An 18666-nucleotide genomic window follows, 5' to 3' on the forward strand; every position below is an offset into this window, starting at 1 on the left:
AACATGGTGACAGGCGGTGGCAGCTGCATGGCTGGCCAAGCCCACAGGGGTGGGCTATCCACAGGTTAGGGAAGAGGGCTGGCCTGCTGCAGTCAAGGGACATGTAACATTGAGATAGTAGAGTTATCCTGATCAAAGGGGGATGAGGACTCCTACTGATCTTACCTACCTGGAGAATTAAGCAGGATCATGGTCTTTATTTCCCTTGGTCCTACAGACACCTGTGGCAATAGGTTTTTACAGGGACTATGCTATCATGTGGTCAGAATCAGGCTGTTCCCTGAGAAAAACAAATGAACTGAAGGAAAGGATAAAAGAAAACAAGGCAAGAAGGTGGCTAAGAATTGCCTGCATCAAGTTTTTGGAACTGAAGGTGGAAAACGAGCCGTGGATGCCCAGTTGTTCTTTCCGGCCCTGCCAGGAGATGGTTTCTGCCTGAGAAGTTAGAGGGAGAGGGGACGTCTCTGATGAACAAGACAACAGTCATCTTTTTGTGCCATTGCCCCAGCCCCAGACACCAACTGAGACAGATCCCAACCTCCTGTGGGATCCACTGCAGTCCCTCAGAGACCCAAGTGATCTTTGGTGGCTCCAGAAGGCTTTTATTCAGCCCTAAGTCAGGGAGGTGACTCAGCTTGAGACCCCCCAGAACCACCCCAAATAAGGAAGATATTAATGACTGTAACTAACGCTTAAAAGTGCTTATTGTGTGCATAAAGTATGATCCCATTTCCTCTTCATAACAACCCTATGAGATTAGTACTATTTTTATCCCTCTTTTACATTTTGGGAAACTGAGTCTTAGTTAAGTCATTTGAGTCATTTACTCAAAGCATAAAGCAAAGAAGTAGCAGAGCCAGAGCTCACACACAGATGACATAAAATTTATGGTCTTAACCACTCCACTTTACTAGGATGTCCCAATTTGTTGCAGAATGTCCACGAGCCCCAATCAGCTTCCAGTCTTCTGTGGACTTAGAAGCAATATGACTGCCCCACGTACCCTCACAGGAGAGACCAACCATTTGGTAGAGCTGCCCGGTCCCTAGGTTTCCTGGGGGTGTCATGGTTGCCCGAGGCCATCTCCCACCCGAATATTCTCCTTCCCATCAGTTCAGTTTGACAAACATTAACAAATGCCTATGATTCTCCAGGCCTGGTACTAGATGCCGGTGGGCAAAATAAAAAATGATACAGGGTTTGCCCTCGAAGGTACCATCTAGCAGGGGTGGAGAGCTGCACACATAGGCACTTCTACTATCGTCAGTGAAGGTATGGGCAGAATGCTGCCGAACGTGAGGAGAGCACTGAGCCAGCTTGGGGATTCAGGGAGGCGTTCTGAAGGAAGTGATCCCTGAAATGAGGCTTCAAGCATGAGTGAGCTTCAGTTTAAAAAAAAAAAAAAAAAAGAAGAAGAAGAAAGAAAGAAAAAGAAAGAAAGTGGGAAGGGCACTTGAGTCAAAGAGAACAGCCCAAGCAAAGACACGAAGCCATGGAAAAGCCTGCTGTGTGCACAGGATTACAAGGAATTCAGTGCGAGGCAGAAGAGGCAGAAGATGAGGCTGGTCATGGAGGGAGGACCCAATTCATGGCAAGTCTTATATGCCAGGCTGAGAAGATGGGATTTTTTTATCCTAAGGGCAGTGAAAAGCCAATGATAGGATTCTGAACAGGAGAATGACATGGTCTGATTTGTATTTCAGAAAAACTAATTTGGCTAAAGGGTTTAGGATGACTGTAAGAGGAACAAAACCAAAGCAGAAGATGAGTTCGAAATCTATTGGAAACAGAACAGATACAGATAAAGAGGGTGAGCCTAGGGTATATTCTGCATATGATGACCCTCTGTCCCCTCAGCTCAGCCCACGGCCCCTCATCTTTTTCCTGGATTATTTTCCTAACGCCCCCGGGGGCCGTCTGCAAGGTGTCTGTGTCCTCAGCAGTGGCTCCTGACATCTTTCAATATCTGGCATATTTAATGAAAGTCACTGTTCCTCTGCTCTTCCAGATCATTAATAAAACAGTGCCACCAGGCCAGACTGAGCAAATTCTCCCTCCTGCTACGCCCTCCACTTTCTCCAATGGGGAACACTGCTCCGGGCTTGTCACCAGCCTGGGTAGACTCATCCTGCTCTGCTTCTAAATCTGGGCCCCTGCACAGGTGTCACAGCCAATTTACATTAAACTTTTAGGTGCAGCCAGGCTGCGCAGGATCTGAAGTGTCACCTGAGTCCAGGAACACCGCATCTTCTCCTGTACTTCCTCTGCCTACAAGGGATAAGAGTCTGCAGCGTCCTCTCTGTGGCAGTGCTCTCCCAGAAACACAGGAACAAAATTCCCGGCACTCTCAAAGAGTAGGAAAGACGTGACCTCGGCTGCTTAGGTAGTTTGTCTGCCACAATTGGAACTTGGATCCAAGGAGGAAATTACAATGATGCTGCTTTTCGTGCATTATGATCTCTTTGAATCTTCAGAGTGAAAAAGTTAATACTATCATCACGCCTATTTTACAGATACGCAAATTTGAGTTCATAAAGGTTAAAGAATTTGCCCAAATCACAGTAAGTAGAAAAATAAGCTCTTGAATTCTGGCAGCCTGACTCCAGAGCACACGATGTTAACCACTGTGCCGGGTAGATGCCCTACGTTTGGGTACCCCTTTGAAAAGCAAGGACCTTAGGAGGGGGTGGTGAGTCTTTCTGGATATGGAGCCCTTGCTACGAGCTTGGAGGCTCTACATACTCCAAGGCAGCCTGGAGCAGTGGTAGAGCCCCAAATTTGAAAGCAGGAGGCAAGAATTTTCTTCCCAGCTCTGCCTCAACAAGCTATAAGACTTTGAAGAGTCAGTGAACCTCTTATGGCATCAGCTTCCTCATCCAGAAAATCTGTGTTGGGTTGGATAATCTCCATAGTTCCTCTGAGTCAAAAATGCTTTGATGGCAGGTAGGGCCGTCTCTCACGAAAGGCAAAGAAGCGAAGGCACACATTTAAGTTAGGTTGGCCCAAGGAGACCTCAAAGGATAAGAGATTAAGCTAAGGGAGGGTGGTAGGAAAAGGGGGCCCCAAAAAGGCAAGGAGAGCCTACGTTCTGGATTTACCAAAGGCACCTTGGATCAAACCCATTTTTTAAACAATTGCTCTTTGAATGCCCATTTTGGACCAAGCACTGTCCTAGGGATTGGGTGTACTGCCATGAACGAGCTACACCACATCCCCAACTTTATAGCATTTACCTTCTGATGAGGAATAGAGACAAACAAGGAATCATGGACGTAAGTGTCTACGATGATGTCATGGGAAGTACTGTCTTTTTCTTGTTCTTCTCTAAGCTCTCAAGTTGGTCACTGCAGAGCTGCCTCTAACCTTGCGGACAGTGGTTGCAATGCAGCACGGCTTTCTAATATCAAGAACCTTGCAGTAGCACATGATATGGTTAGTATTTTACTGTTCTTTCTTCTCTGATCTCATGCAATTGTCATATTTTGCCTTCCTTGAAGCCCCCAAACCCTTCATGACGTCCAAGCCCTATGATAACTTCGTAAAACCCTGCTGGCTCTCTCCCAGGCACTACCACACAAGAAGAGGAAGCACCAGCAGGCCTCCTTCTCCTCATGCTGTGTATAAACCAAAGACTCTAAAAATGACGACAACAACAACAATCATCATATCTATTCATTGGGTACTTACTCTATGGCTGGCACTGCATTAGGTACTTTTATAGCTGCTGCTTAATACCTAAGTATCCCACCATGATTCAGGTAGTATTATCTGTTTTAGAAATGAGGAGACTTGGGCCCGATGATTAATAATTCACCCAAGGTCCACTAGCTGAGCAAGTGGCACAGCTAAGCTATGAAACTCGGTATGTCAAATGCCCAAATCTAAAAGGGATGGTGGAATAACAGGGTAGGAATCTGGAGCCCTTAGGTCAAGAACCTACAGCTCTAGGAACCTCTACCTCCTCTGGGAAGCCTTCCCTGATAATGCCCTCTTCCTCTACCTTCCAAATGAGTCATTTTTCTCCCCCGCCTTCCTCTAGCACTTTGATGACCACTGAAGCACTTGTCACACATTGTCACGTTAATCTGGGCTTATTTGTCTACATGTCCATCTCCTACACTCTTAGAGAAATTCCCTGAGGGATTCTCTAAGGGACTTTTTCTTTTTTAGCAAGTGATCACACTCAGCTGATAGGGCTAAGAGGTTGGACCTGATCTCTAATATCCTCTCTGCCTCTAAAATTCTATGATTCCAAGGCTTGTTGGTTCTATTCGAAGGTTTACCAGACTCTGTGGAAGCCAGAGGACTTTGCCCTCCATAAGTCTTTGACAGATCTGGAGAGTCACAAACCATGAGAGGGGGCCATAGAGAAAGGAAGAGAAAGGGCTTTGCCCACCTAATTAAAGTTCTGCTTCTCCTGCTGCTGGATCTACATCAGCATGTAAGTCATTCCCCACATTGGAGGCAATAATGGAACTAGGATCACGTGCTAGATAGGGCTGTGCTTTAGAATAACTTTGGAGCTCTCAAAAATACAGATATCTGGATCCTACTCCAGACCTAAGTTTTGGACTCTCTGGGAGTGGAGTCTAGATATTTAGCCTTCTTAAAAGTTCCTTAGTTGATTTTGAGGTGCAGCCAAGGGAGAGAAGAAAAGGAACACAGCCTGACTAAGACATTTGCGTCTCAGGGATTCCAACCATTAGGGACTTTCTTTGGACCAAAAAATAGGACTCTTAGTGTATCATGAGTTGACTTATAAATGGGTACCACAAAGCCTTTCTATACACTGGACAAACATCCCACTCTCCTGGACTCTCTCTTCCTTTCATACCTTGCCAAGGAGAGTCAGCATCAACTCCCTACTCATATAAGTAGATTTTCCCTTTGTCTCCCCCTAAACTTGCTGTCTGCTAAATTTACACTTTTACTAAAGAAATAGAAAAGACCCAGAGTTCCCTTACCTATATTGGAAAATGATGGTACGCATCCATTTTCAGCAAACATGTTTCTAAGTATTTTCCCTTTTTCCTCACCCTATCTTTGTTTGTTTGGTGATGCGTTTATTCATTTATACATGCATGCACTTGTATGAAATCCAGTCCATGTGGCACAGGTCAACTTTCACAGAACTATGATGAGGAGGTTACTCTGCTTTGTATCCAACTCATTTTTTTTTTTTTTTTGGCACATTCAGAAAAATTAGAATAAAAGTTCCTAGAGGGTAGAAATTTTTATCTGTTTGGTATTTCTGTATCCCCAGTGTCTATATCAGTGCCTGGCATAGAGTGGGTGTTCAGTATATACTTAGTGAATGAATAGATCCATGAATAAATATGCAAAAATAGAAGGCATAATAGCCAGTGATTTCTCCCACTCTTGGCAGTGTTCAGACGGAGCATCCCATCTGTCAGGGATGCTGTGAGCAAGGTTTTTCCAATTTGAGTTATATGAACAAAATGTAATCCCCCCTGAGGAGCACACACTTCACTGGAGAACAGTGACAGAAAACCAAATTACAACAAAACGAGTCCTAGATTTGGAAGCATGTGGAATGTGCCAAGAGAGTACAGAGGAAGGAAGGTCAAGTGCTGCCTGGGATCATCAGGGCCGGCTTCATGGACCAGGCAACTTTAGATCTAGGATTTGAAGAATGAATAGGAGTTAACTGGGTCGAAGCCAGTGCACCTCAAACAAAGGTAAGAGAAAGCCATGCTAAAGAGCACATCAGCCTCAACAAGCAGTGTCTGTTTAAAGAACAGTGAGCAGGGTGTCTGAAGGACAGGGCACTTGAGAGAAGCTGCAGAAATAAGTGAGGAATAGTTTGTAAAAGGCCTTGTACGCCCAGCCAAGGTATTGGGGAATTATCTTGGAGGTAATAAGGAACCACTGAAAGTTTTTTAATCACAGGAGGGACAAGATCATTGTTTTTCCTTTGTATGGAGCCCTAGACTGACGACAATGTGGAAACTGGATAAGTGAACAAAAGTGGGGCAAGACTCGGGGCAGAAGACCGGTTCAGAGACTCTTGAGGTATGTGAGTGAGACATGATCAGAATCTGAGCACAGGCAATGAGAGCAGGCCCACTGAGGAGAGGCAGGGGTTTAGAACTTTTTCAAAAGTAGAATCCATACAGGTTGAGGACTAATTGAAAATAGAAAATGATGGTGAAAAAGGGATGAAGAGCCACAGGCAGGACCAAACCACATCAGGCACCTTCGTCATCCCACTGGTCCCACAAGGGTTCTCCTGATTCAGGGATCTCCAGGCCCAAAGAAATGGGAGCTGAAAAATTCAACACAAATCCGTTGAACTTAGATACCTGTTTAGTTTTAGGGATGTCCTGTGACTGTAAGACAAATGATGCCAGGAGAGTTCTGGGTTCTCCAGGAAGACAGCAAGAAGGCCCCAGAGCTCCACCAAGGCACCAGAATGCTCCTCAGTCTAGTCAAGGTAATAACCATGTGTTGGCTCAATAGTCCTGACTGTGATAAGTTCAGGAGATACGGAGATGAGACAGGTCTGGTCCCTGCTGTGGAGAAGTGCACAGAAAAGTACACAAGATCGGTTTCCAAATGTGAGCACAGGGTTTTAGGAATTACCAACACTGACTGAGAATAGCCATTTCGTCACCCCACACCGCCCCGGAAGTGGTAGAGTCAGATTTCTCACATCTCTTTCAAAGGAGAATGCAGTTTTACACAGAAGAAAATGAACTCATAAAATGCACTGCCCCTCCAAAATACTGCCAGCTAGAAAAGTAAAAAGTATTTCTAAAAGATCCAAAATACCGAGATGAACTCAAATCCTAGCGTGGGTTACAAGAAAGCCTGATTCTGCTCATTGATTCATGAAAAAGTTTGTCAGGCATTTACTATGTGCCCATCACAGTTGTAGGTTCTTTGACGATCATTTCTGCCTCGATGTGTTCTCAAGTTTATTGGGTGCCAAATGCGTGTCACATTCTTTTCCAGCTACTGGAGGTCCAATATTACCTCACCTGGACTACGGCAAAGCTGTCAGTCTTGCCTCATCTCTTACAGTCTACGCTCCAGAAAAACAGCCACCGTGTCTTTTTAAAATGTAAATCAGATACAGTAAGTCCCCAACATACGAATGAGTTCCATTCCGAGAGTGCGTTCCTAAGTCTAATTTGTTTGTAAGTCCAACAAAGTCAGCCTAGGTACCCAACTGACACAGTCGGCTATATAGTACTGTACTGTAAGAAGTTTATAATACTTTTCACACAAATAATGCATAAAAAACAAACAACACAAAAAAAAACATTTTTAATCTTACAGTGCAGTACCTTGAAAAGTACAGTAGTACAGTGCAACAGTTGGCATACAGGGGCTGCCATCGAGTGAACAGGCTAGAAGAATTACTGACTGGAGGAGGGAGAGGAGGTGGGAGATGGTAGAGCTGAAGGATCGACAGCAGTAGGAGACAAGCTGCAATTTCACTCACGCGTGACATTGATGGAACGCAAGTTCGAATCTTTGAAAGTTCGCAACTTGAAGGTTCATATGTAGGGGACTTACTGTACATCATGCCATTCTTTGCAACCTTCTCTTTCTGCAGAACTCCCCAGCCCCTACTGACTTCTAACTTCCCACCCTCACCTCCCACCACTTCGTTTTGCTGCTGCGATACTCCAGTCCAGCTATGGTGGAGTTCCCTGAAGTTTCTAGAACACATCCAGCATGTACCTGCCCTAGGACCTTTGCATTTACTGTTCTCTCTGCTGGCAACACCTCTACCCTAAAGATCTCTATAGATCACTTTTTGATCTCATTCAGGTCTCAGATGCCGCCTTCTCAGAGGCTTCCTGCCCTCATCTTAACTAAATATGATCCTATCCTTCCCCCTCAGCACTCTGTCACACCACTTTTCCTTTTCTTTCTTTCTTTTTTTTGGCCGCACCGAGCGGCATGCAGGATCTTGGCTCCCCGACCAGGATCGAACCCGTGCCCCCTGAAGTGGAAGTGTGGAATCTTAACCACTGGACCGCCAGGGAAGTCCCACTCTTCCTTTTCTTTAGAGCACACACAGTGACTGAAATCATCATTGTTTTTCTGTTTGTTCACTGGTTTATCATAGAACATAAACTCCATGGGAGCAGAAAACTTGGTCTTTTGATTCACCACAGTATTCTCAGGGCCTTGACTGGAGCCTGACAGAGTGAGTGTCAGTATTTCTTGAGGAGATCAATGCTCACTCTGCAGGAATAAGCATTTTTGGAAAGATGCACCTGTGAGGGGAGATGTCAAGCTTCCTGGGAAGCCTTGGGGTAGAAAGGTAAATGGTTAAAGCCAATGACCTCAGAGAACAGCCAGTTTTGTTCGTTTGAAAGCACCAATAGGACCACAGTAGTATCTGGAGGGTGGTTGTGAGGATGTTTCTAAGCACATTTCATTCTCTCCACCTTAGCCCTCTCATGGACACCTTACTTTTCCTCCAGAGTGTGTGGCCTCATGATAACCAACATTCATAGTACACTATTCACTCAACAAATCTCCAGTGATAGTCTGTACCAACAATTGACAAAGGCCTTCTCACTTACATGATCTCATTTAATCCTCATGAGGTTGTTCATACAGATGAAGAAACAGAGGCTCAGTTCACTGCCTAGAGTTTCCAAGCCAAGAAATAATGAAGCCAGAACCAAACCTTGGTCATCCGGCTGCCAGGGGTCTTCTTCCGCCAAGCCTGAAAAAGTATCATGTCAGGCAAGACCAAGAGACAACATCCCCTGTCACTGAAAGGAAATCAGGGCTGGGCCAGGGGCCCAGGACAGCCTGAGGGGGCATTGTTCCCGCCCCTCCCTGTTCCCCAGAGAAAACCACTTGGGCTCTATCTTTTGGAATTATCCACAGAGAGAGGGCTGACATCCCTCTGCCCTGTTGCCTACCCATCAAGGGGAAGCTGGTGATTAGCTGCTTTTATGTACCTTTTCCTCAGCACATTCTCCAGGAGGCTGATTTATTTTAATGCCATTTAATTTCTCTTAATTTTTAAATGTTAAAATATGGGATTAGGTCATATCATTGCCCAAATGAAGAGCAAATGGACTCGGGCAAGCACTCAAAGTACTCTCTCTGACACGTGGCTGGGGGATTTTCTTGTACACTTAGCCCCAGGGGTGTTCTGGGGCCTCCTTTCACAAGAGGGTACTAGGAGCAGACTCCTAGGACTCCCAGCAGATCCAGATGCTGTCTTGACAGCTGTGCTCTCTCCCCACCCCTCTAATGATTCTCCTCGAAGTTGACTCCCCCATTAGTTCCTTCTGAGAGGCTGGAAGGCACAGACTCAAGATGATTCTTCCCGAATCCTAGGGGAGAGAGTACAGTGGTATGGTAGGCAGTGAGCAGAGCCTCTGGAAAGCCGCTGGACAAAGTGATTCCACGTAGACTCTCAACAGAGTCTACACGGATTCAAATACATCCTTCCTGGATGGAAAAGGAAAAGCAGAAGCACAGGAATTGAGACAGAATTGTCTGGAGCATTTGGGGACCGAGCACTACTAGTCATTCTGAGAATGGCCCAGAGTGTCGCAGTGGGAAGGGACTCCACACAGGAGTGCCAACCTTGGGCCATCAGGGCCCTTAACCAGCTCAGGATGTCTTGTAGGCCAGACATCCAGATAGTTGGGTTGGCTGCTCATTTGACCTCTAGAGACCCAATGTGATAACAAATTGGGGGCTTCAAATTGCAGCTGGAAGGTTCTGAAACAAAAGATGCGGTCAGCACGAATAATATTCTTAGTAGGAGGTGATCTCTAGGCTGTGGAACAAGACCCACAGAACACAGAATTGTCAGGTCAGGGAGGTAGCTTAAAATCAGCGCATCTAACATAGCCTTTTTTAAAGCGTAACGAATGTGAGGCCCAGAGAGAAGAAGTGGGTCTTGCCTGTAGTTGTCAGAAGTGATAATAACTAGAATATAATGTTCTTGCTACCCGTTCAACGCATCTTCTGTGATACCACATTGCTTGCTCCTGGTTTGAGTTTTTGACTCCATCACTGGCTCCTTTTACGATAAACAGGACAGATTCCTTTCTTGACCTTGTTTCACATGCCTCAAAAGTGAGGCAGGTTATTCATTTCTTCACTTTTCATTGAACACCCACTGTGTTTCAGGCATCATGCAACAAGGAGTGGAAGAGAGAAAAAGGACTTGGTCCAGGAAGGAAAGTAAGTCACAAGACAAAAAAAATATTTTTTAAATAATTTTAAAAATCTGCATTTCAATAAATATAAGGGTCTCATGAAAAACAGATGCTGTGTTATAAATATTCAGAATAAGAGACTGCTTCTCCACAAAGCCTTCCCATTAGAAAGAGGTATTTGAACTGAACACTGAAGAACAGGTAGGATTCTTAGTGAAAGGCAAACCATGAACAAAGGCACAGAAGAAGAAAGGACAAGTGTACTTATGTGCCTACGTGGGAATTGTAAAAAGTGAGACTATAAGTGGAGTGGTGAACCAGGCCATGGAGGCCCTTGAATACCAGGAGTTGGACTGCTGCAAAAAATGGGAGGCCCTTCAGGATTTTTTTGTGTGGGAAAATGACAAGCCTAGAATGGTGTTTTAGGAGGGGAATCTCGTAACAGTTGCTAAAATGAATTGAAGGACCGGGAGAATGAAGTTGGGAAGATGTTAGAAAGTTATTGTTTATAGTATCATAATAATTGTTACTTCATACAGGTATGGCAAGGATTGAATGGGAAAAATCAGTGTTAGGCACCTTGCAACAGATTCTGTTGCAAACATACAAATGTTGGCTGCTGTAATAATAATTATTATTATAATTATCATTATTATTATGTAAGATGTTATCAACTCTGTACTGAGGTAGTGGTAGTAGGGATGGAGAAGAGAGGAATGAACTTAACAGACATACGATAGTCCCCCTTCATCTTTGTGGGATAAATTCCAAGACCCCCAGTGGATGCCTGAAACTGCAGATAGTACTTAACTCTACATATAGTACGTTTTTTTCCTGTACATACATGCTTATAGTTGAATTTACAAATTAGGCCCAGTAAGAGATTAACAATAACTAATAATAAAATAGAACAATTATAACAATACACTTTAATAAAAGTTATGTGAATGTAGTCTTTTTCTCTCTCGCTCAAAATATCTTATAGTACAAATTTAATGCTTTTTCCATCTTAACAAAGCACTTTATCACGCACCGTAACTTATCACGCGGCTGTAACTTCTGTAGTGTGAGAGAGGTGCGACAGCAAAACTAGCATGAATTTCTTTTTCCTTCCCAATTTCATGGTTCTTACCGTAGATCTTAGCAACCTCAGCATAGGATTTTTTCTTTCCTTATTAAGTGGTGAACTTGCGCTTTTTCACTTAAAGGAAGCACTTCGCGGCTTCTCTTTGGCCCATCCGAATTGCCAGCATCACCATTCTTGTGCTTTGGGGCCATGATTAAGTAAAATAAGGGTCCCTTGAACACAAGCACTGCGATTCCGCGACAGTCGATCTGATAACTGAGCCCGGCTACAAAGTGACTAATGGGCAGGGATACGCTGGACAAAGTGATGGTTCACATCCGGGGCGGGATGGGCCCAGGATGGCACCAGATTTCATCACTCAAAACAGTGCACAATTTAAGACTTATGAATTGTTTATTTCTGGAATTTTCCATTAAATATTTTCGGACCAAAGTTGACGGGTAACTGAAACCGCAAAGAGTGAAAGTGTGGTTAAGGGAGGACTACTGTTCTCGGATAACAAGGGGGCGGAGTCATAGGTAAACTTGGGGACTTCCAGCCAGGGTGACCGGAAGTTGTCTGATGCCATCAATAGAAAGCGGGAAGTCAGGAAGAACAACTCCTAAGGACAAAGATGTCAGTTTAGTAAAGAATCAGTTTGAGGGGCTGACAGGACATCCTGTGGGAGATATTGTGCAAGTGGCTGGAAACAAGCTGCTGGGCTTGGAGAGCTAGAGTCCTTGACTGAGAATTCTCCACGCACAAACCACTAAGGAAGATGCTGAAGGATAAGGTAGAAGAGGAAAACTGGGAGGGAGGAGAGGATCTTGGAGAGGAGGTGGAAGAGGGACCACCTAGAGAGTAAGTGGAGAGTTCAGTGTGATAGAAGCCAAGAGGAGAAAGTTTCAAGGAGCTAATGATCATTCTTATCTGACGGGCGTTGGGGGGAATCAGGAATAAGTTATTATATTTGGGAGAATGAGAAGTGCTTGGTGGGTGATAGTTGGGCAGGAGGTAGAAAAAAGTGAGAAAGCAAGGGGCTAAGTGAATGAATGAGTGATGGGGAAATAGAGACAGATGTCTACTCTAAAATTTCAAGAGTCTGTTGAAAGCAAGACGGGAAGAGAAAATGACGGGGGAGGAATTGAACAAAGTGATATTCTTGTCAGGATGGGGTTTGTTGAGCATGCTTACAGTTAGAAGGAGGAGATTCAATGCTGAAAAAGAGAGAGCTCAGGGCAAGTTTATGAAGGCAGGGCAGGAGGGCCACTGTGCAGGAAGGGAAGGGAGAGCTTTTTTTTACTGTGAGACCAGTGACAAGTAAGGATGAGGTGTCCCTTGGGAGATCAGGGGGCAAAGGAAGAGTGTTGGCCAAGCTCACACTGTTTGGCTTCATTCTCTAGGATGAACAAAGCAGTGCATGACTGGGAGGTCCTCTCCTCAAGTGATGTGGAAATGGCCACATGCAAGCCAGGGCAGGAAAACAGTTTCCAGTCCCACTTCTGGATCCAGTCCCTACATGACCTAGCGTTCCTGTATACAACCAGGAAAGGACTATTTGCCATTCAGCTATCAAGGCAGTAAATGCTACCTGGCCCACTCCAAGAGCTGTTTTCTTAATAGACACAACTCTGTATACCACATCTGAATACACTTGATTCGGGAACTAGCCTTTATTCACTCTCCATATTATAAAAAATATACATATACATACACATGTGATTCTTCCTATCTAGATGTCTTGTTCAATAGTCTCTATGGACTTCGATATGGATCTAAATCCACTACCCTCCTGCTTGAGACCTTCCCCAGCCCCCAGAGACCTCAGATCTTTGGGGGTCTGCCTTGCTGGGCAGCTCAGTCGACCAGGAAGTGTGTCTAACACCTGCTGGAGCCATTTTTCCTTTCCCCTGAGGCGTCCTGCCCAGTGCTGGGTTTAGAGTGCCATCCAAAAAACAAATAGACAGGGCTTCCCTGGTGGCGCAGTGGTTGAGAATCTGCCTGCCAATGCAGGGGACACGGGTTCGAGCCCTGGTCTGGGAGGATCCCACATGCCGCGGAGCAACTAGGCCCGTGAGCCACAACTACTGAGCCTGCGCATCTGGAGCCTGTGCTCCGCAACAAAAGAGGCCGCGACAGTGAGAGGCCCACGCACCGTGATGAAGAGTGGCCCCCGGGCTTCCCTGGTGGAGCAGGGGTTGAGAATCCGCTTGCCAATGCAGGGAACACGGGTTCGAGCCCTGGGAAGATTCCACATGCCGTGGAGCAACTAGGCCCGTGAGCCACAACTACTGAGCCTGCGCTCCGCAACAAGAGAGGCCGCGATAGTGAGAAGCCTGTGCATCGCGATGAAGAGTGGCCCCCGCTTGCCGCAACTAGAGAAAGCCCTCGCACAGAAACAAAGACCCAACACAGCCAAAAATAAATAATAAATAAATAATAATAATTAAAAAAAAAAAAAGAGTGGCCCCCACTGGCCACAACTAGAGAAAGCCTTCGCACAGAAACGAAGACCCAACACAGCCAAAAAAATCAATCAATCAATAAAAACATGTCAATTCATTAAAACAAACAGAAAACAAATAGACAACCAAACATAAACCAATCTCATTAAAGAAAATAGGGAAACTTCTTCCTAGAAGGACAGCTCTGGTTTGTACGCTAAAACAGAAAGAGGAACCCCCTAACCCTCCCTCACAGGCCACCAGGGTGACCATGCACTTGGGTTTCTACAACAGCCCCCTAATTCCCTACCTCCCTCTCTCTACATTCTGGTCTCAACATACTATCTAAAATGCAAATCTGACCACGCACTACAGTTCTAAAAACCTTCCTAAACCCCCTGGAAACTCAGTGGAAATCCTTAGCATCGAGTACAAGCCCTTCAATGTTTGGCCCCTAGAGCTTCTCTAAACTCATCTCCCCGAATTTTACCCTCAGTCTTCAGTCATTTGGAAGGGCTCTTGTCCACTTTAGGCCTTTGCATACTGATCCCTTCGCTCAAAGCACTTTCTCCACCACCTCTCCCCTCCCTGCTTTCACCAAAGCCAACTCCTCCCTATCCTGTCTTTCTGGAATTAACTGTCCCTAGAAGTTCTCCTAGGGACAGCACCATGGATTTACCCTCCACTGAAAGGAATCACTTTATATGTTAATTATGTGTTCACTACTTGGTTACCCCTGCTGGAACGAATGTATATTTACGAGGAAAGGGACCATTCTATTCTATTTGCCTCAGTACCTAGCAAATGCCTGGCAGAGTAGGTTGTTGAATATTTATTGAATAAATAACTGACTGAATGAATAAATGAAGGCTTTCTCTTTTGGAGTCTTATGTATTTCTGAACCTCATCGAATGTTTGAACTTCTAAGCAAAGCAACCAGGCTTGAGCGCAAAGGGAGTTATCCTCTCTTATCTGACCTTGGTAGCTTGAAGAGAAGCCAAAATGTGTGACACATTCCCCCAAATCCATACTGTGGGCAGTGACTGGACCATGCAGGCTGAGGAACAATGCCCACAATGACTACTCACGGACAATAGCAGCAACTATGCCAGGGACGGTACACGGGACCGCCTCGCACGGGGACAGGGCAGGGCTGGGGCAAAAGGACACTCCCTCGGCTTCAGGGTCCCAGCCCAGGGACAAGCCCAGGGGAAGGGCGTGTTTTTTACAGGGTCAGTTTGCTAGCCCTATTCTTCCTTCTCTGACCAGGAGACTCTGGGGTGCAGTGCAAGAGACGCCCAAGCAGAGATCAGAGGGGCAGGAGCGGAGAGGAGAGGTAACTTATTCCTCCAAGTCCATTCATTCACCCAACGTTGACTGAGTAGCTCCTCTATGCCAGGCACAGTGCCAGGCCCTGGGGATACAATGTGAATAAACACCAGCTATCTTTCCTCCCTTCATGCAGCTTACTTTCCAGAGGCGTGACCGGCATTACTCAATCACATAAGTAAATTGAATGTGCATCTTTAAATTACTTCAAAATATTAGGTTCAAGTTTTGAGTGTGTAAAATAAGGGGATCTGGCCTAGTCAGGGAAGGTACGGAAGGCTTCCTTGAGAAAGTCACCAATGAACTAAGGGCTGAAGGACGAATAGGAGTATATTAGAGAAGGACGGAGTTGGAATTTAGGAGTGTTGGAAGAGCAAAAAAGCATTCCAGGTGGAGGAAACCACATGAACAGCCTTCCCATCTTCATTAAGTTCGAGAACCACTTCAACTAAGTTCAGTTCTACAGGTCCCACCTTCTTCTTTTCAACCCCGTATCTATATTTTATTTAAAGGAAAAGGAAGTTGTGGAGTGGACTTGTACGTGCAGCCTGCAGACAGGAATTGCAGACTGCAGGGAGGGGTTGGTGGGCCACACCTGGTCACCCCCAGCTCTGATGCTCAACCGTCCTCACGTGGAGAGCTGCAAGGCATGAAGGGGCAGGTTCCTCTCAAACTTGGATCCAGTGAGGCCGGCAACAAGAAGGGCTGGCAGGTGGACAGGCGCCCAGACAGAGTGAGCTGATCCCCTCTGTCAGGGAGAGCAGGGCGCAGCAGCTATATTTGAAAATCGAGGTAAACAAGAGCTCAGCTCTAGTGGACAGGGCACAACAGCTGCGGAGATTAATCACACGCGGCTGCGAGGCACCGGGTCGCCCCAAGGCCCAGAGGCTTCCCTTTCGTGTCCCACCAGGAGGCCGGATGTGCTCCTATCACTTACCCACAACTCCCTCCGCTTGGGGTGTTTCTCCCCCACCTAAGAGCTTGGAGCCTTGCTCCCAGCTGCGGCCTGCCTTTCTGCTAAACTAGCCCCAGTTTCAGTCTTTCTGCTCAGGGGACCGAACCACCAAACCTTCTGGGTTTGTCTTTTAATCATCAGGAGCTAGAGAGCCAGAGAGTGAGAGCCAGAGAGAGACAGGCGGCAGGCAGGCGGGTAGGGCGCGGGGAAATGTATGGCACTGCATTAAAGGCGTTTGTTCTATTTAAAGCCCCCACCCCCTCCCTCCACGGTTAAAAATAAAACGCAATGAATAAAGAGAAAAGATAGCTTTTTTTCCCCCCGGAACAAATTGCTTTCTTCATCTCCTCCAATGGCTCGGGTCCTCGGGGCAGGTCAGGCAGGGTCTGCAGGAGCAGGCTAGTCTCTGAATGAGGGCCTGTGGCTGTGTGCGTGCGTGTGTGTGTGTGTGTGTGTGCGTGTGCGTGTGTGTGTGTGTGTGTGTGGTGGTGAAGGGTGTGTAGGCGGGGAGAGGGGGGTACGGGTTAGGGGGAGGTAGTTACACACTTCACCGCTCTCCACCCGGCCCCGGCCCGCCCAGACCACCGCGTACGGGAGAACAGAGGCCGGGAGAAACCCTCCTTCTCCCCGCCCCCTTGGCCGCCGCGGGCGGGTGCGCTGGGGCTGCAGTTCCCGACCCGCGGCGGTGGAGTCCAGAGGTTGGGTGCGCGCGTGCGTTTGCACCCGCGGGCGCGCGCCGAGCGGGTAACGCGCTCCCCTCCTGGCCCCCAAACCCGGCGGGCGCTCACCACCCCGGGAGCTCAGCACGCCCTGGCGCAGCCCGCACACACATGCACACATTCATCCAGCATGCAGCACAGCACTCAGCCTCCCTGACGCGCCCCCGCCGGTAACCCCACAAACCCACGACCCGACTGCACGCACAAGCCCAAGCATCTCTTTCTGCGCTGCCCCCCGCACCCCCCGGTAGATGCTCACTCCGCCAGAACGCCATCCCCCCCGCCCCCAGCACCGCAGGCAGCCCAGTACACTTTCCGGGGCACCCTCCCCCCCCCCACCTCTTCTGACACTCAACCCGCAGGAAGGCAGTTTATAGGAATGATCTTAAGAAAGAACTTAATTAGCACCATTATTCACAAGCAGGAACCCTCACGGGGATATCCCCAACCCCCCGACTTCTGCCTCCCCGGCCTCGGCCGCCCGTTGAGGGGGAAGGGCAGGAGGCTCACCCCGTCACTCACCGTTTCCTCTCGATCTCCCGGGAGGGGTGGGCAAGTGAGGGGGGTGAGGAAGGTGCGCGATGCCCCCGCCGCCGGGCTCCTCACCGGCCGCAGCGGCTCATCGCCCCCGCGGGCTGCCCGCCGGCCGCAGCCGCGTCCGGGGCATGTCAGTCTGCCGCCGCCGCCCACCGGCCGGGCTCGTGGGCCAGCGGCTTTCAGGAAGCTGCGGGGCAGCGCATCCGGAGTGCGAGGGCTGGGGCCAGAGCAGGGGGCCTGGGGAGGGGTCCCTCGGCGCTGTTTTAAGGAGCAGGGAGAACCGCTCCGAAGACCCCCCCGGAAAACCCCGACCCGGGGGCGGACTCGGGACTAAGCACCGAAGAGGCCCGGAGTCCCGGCCGCAGGCAGCGAGGGGATCCCTGCCGGGAGGGGCAAGAAGGCGAGCGGCTCGGCGCGCCCTGGCGGCTCCGAGGGCCCGGGGCTTGCGGTCGCGGCGCCGGGGCTTTCCCGGGGCTGGGAGCGCGCCGGCTCACCGCCTTGCTCGCCGTCACCGCGGGACTCGTCTCGGCCTCGTCGCGCGGAGGGGACGCGCGGAGGGTCTGGTTTCTGGGCGAGCCGAGAGCTTTGCCCATTAAGCTGCAGGAAGAAGCCAAATCAAAAAGCCAATCTCCAAGCCTCCAAACCCAACGTCACCCTATCAGCTGGGAGCGAGAGAGCTGCACGGAATCACAAGCCGCGCATATTTATCCTCGCGCGCCGATGGGGGTAATTTTCAGAGAGCTTCCCGACCAGCAGCGAGGAAGCCGAGTCCGCCTGTCGCGTCCAGAGAGCCCCAAGGACCAAGTGCAGACGGAACCCGTAGCCCGCGGCCACCCACCCAATCTTTGGAGCCTGGCGCCCGGCGCCTACCGGCCAGGGGTAGTTCCAAGACGGCGGCGCGTCCTGACCTGGATTCCGTGGAGTCCGGAGTTCCGGGCAGCGGCGGGGAGGGCGGGCAGGCGGGAGCGCAGCACCGGCTTTCCCCTTGTCCTCAGGAGACGCCGCCTGCAATCCCGAAATTAAGTCTCTACCAAACACATCTGTGGTTTTTAAATATAGCAGGGGACGATTACCCAGGCAGGGTCCACCCAGGCCTAGGGGAGGAGTTGAGGGGGTATGGAGGGTGGCAGTGGAGGGGAAATAAAACTCCCTTCCCCCCCCCCTTTTTTTTTTCCATCTGTACTTGGTGCAGAACTCAGTCTGTCATTTTCTCAACCCAAATCAAACAACAGCTGTGACAGACGCTTGGGTGAGCCCTGGTATGTTGGTTTTGGGGTTTTTAAGGCTAAAAATAAGAGGGGGCTGTCTCCCAAATTGCTGATTCCTCTGGGCCTGGAGTCTGGAAGAGAGATGGTCCTTTGATGCAGCAACAGAACTAGGGTTTGGGGCTTGGCTCATGCAAAGTGTACACACGTAGCCTTAAATCAGATGCCTATAATTTCTGCTA

General features: G+C 48.2%; 1 protein-coding gene across 3 annotated transcripts in view; it reads right to left on the reverse strand.

The window, feature by feature from the left end:
- Positions 1-18225, reverse strand: part of SLC8A3 (solute carrier family 8 member A3) — a 163223-nt gene extending 144998 nt beyond the window's left edge. Inside the window, exon 1 of one of the 3 annotated variants that reach the window (XM_057544044.1) lies at positions 18128-18225. The gene's annotated coding sequence lies outside the window, so the exon portion shown is untranslated. Of the gene's footprint in view, positions 1-17204; positions 17887-18127 lie in introns of those variants that run through there. The other 2 variants (XM_057544043.1, XM_057544045.1) reach the window with 2 other exon arrangements.
- Between the last annotated feature and the right edge of the window lie 441 nt (positions 18226-18666).

This window comes from Balaenoptera acutorostrata, chromosome 3, assembly GCF_949987535.1.
Source record: "Balaenoptera acutorostrata chromosome 3, mBalAcu1.1, whole genome shotgun sequence".
Classification (NCBI taxonomy): domain Eukaryota; kingdom Metazoa; phylum Chordata; class Mammalia; order Artiodactyla; family Balaenopteridae; genus Balaenoptera; species Balaenoptera acutorostrata.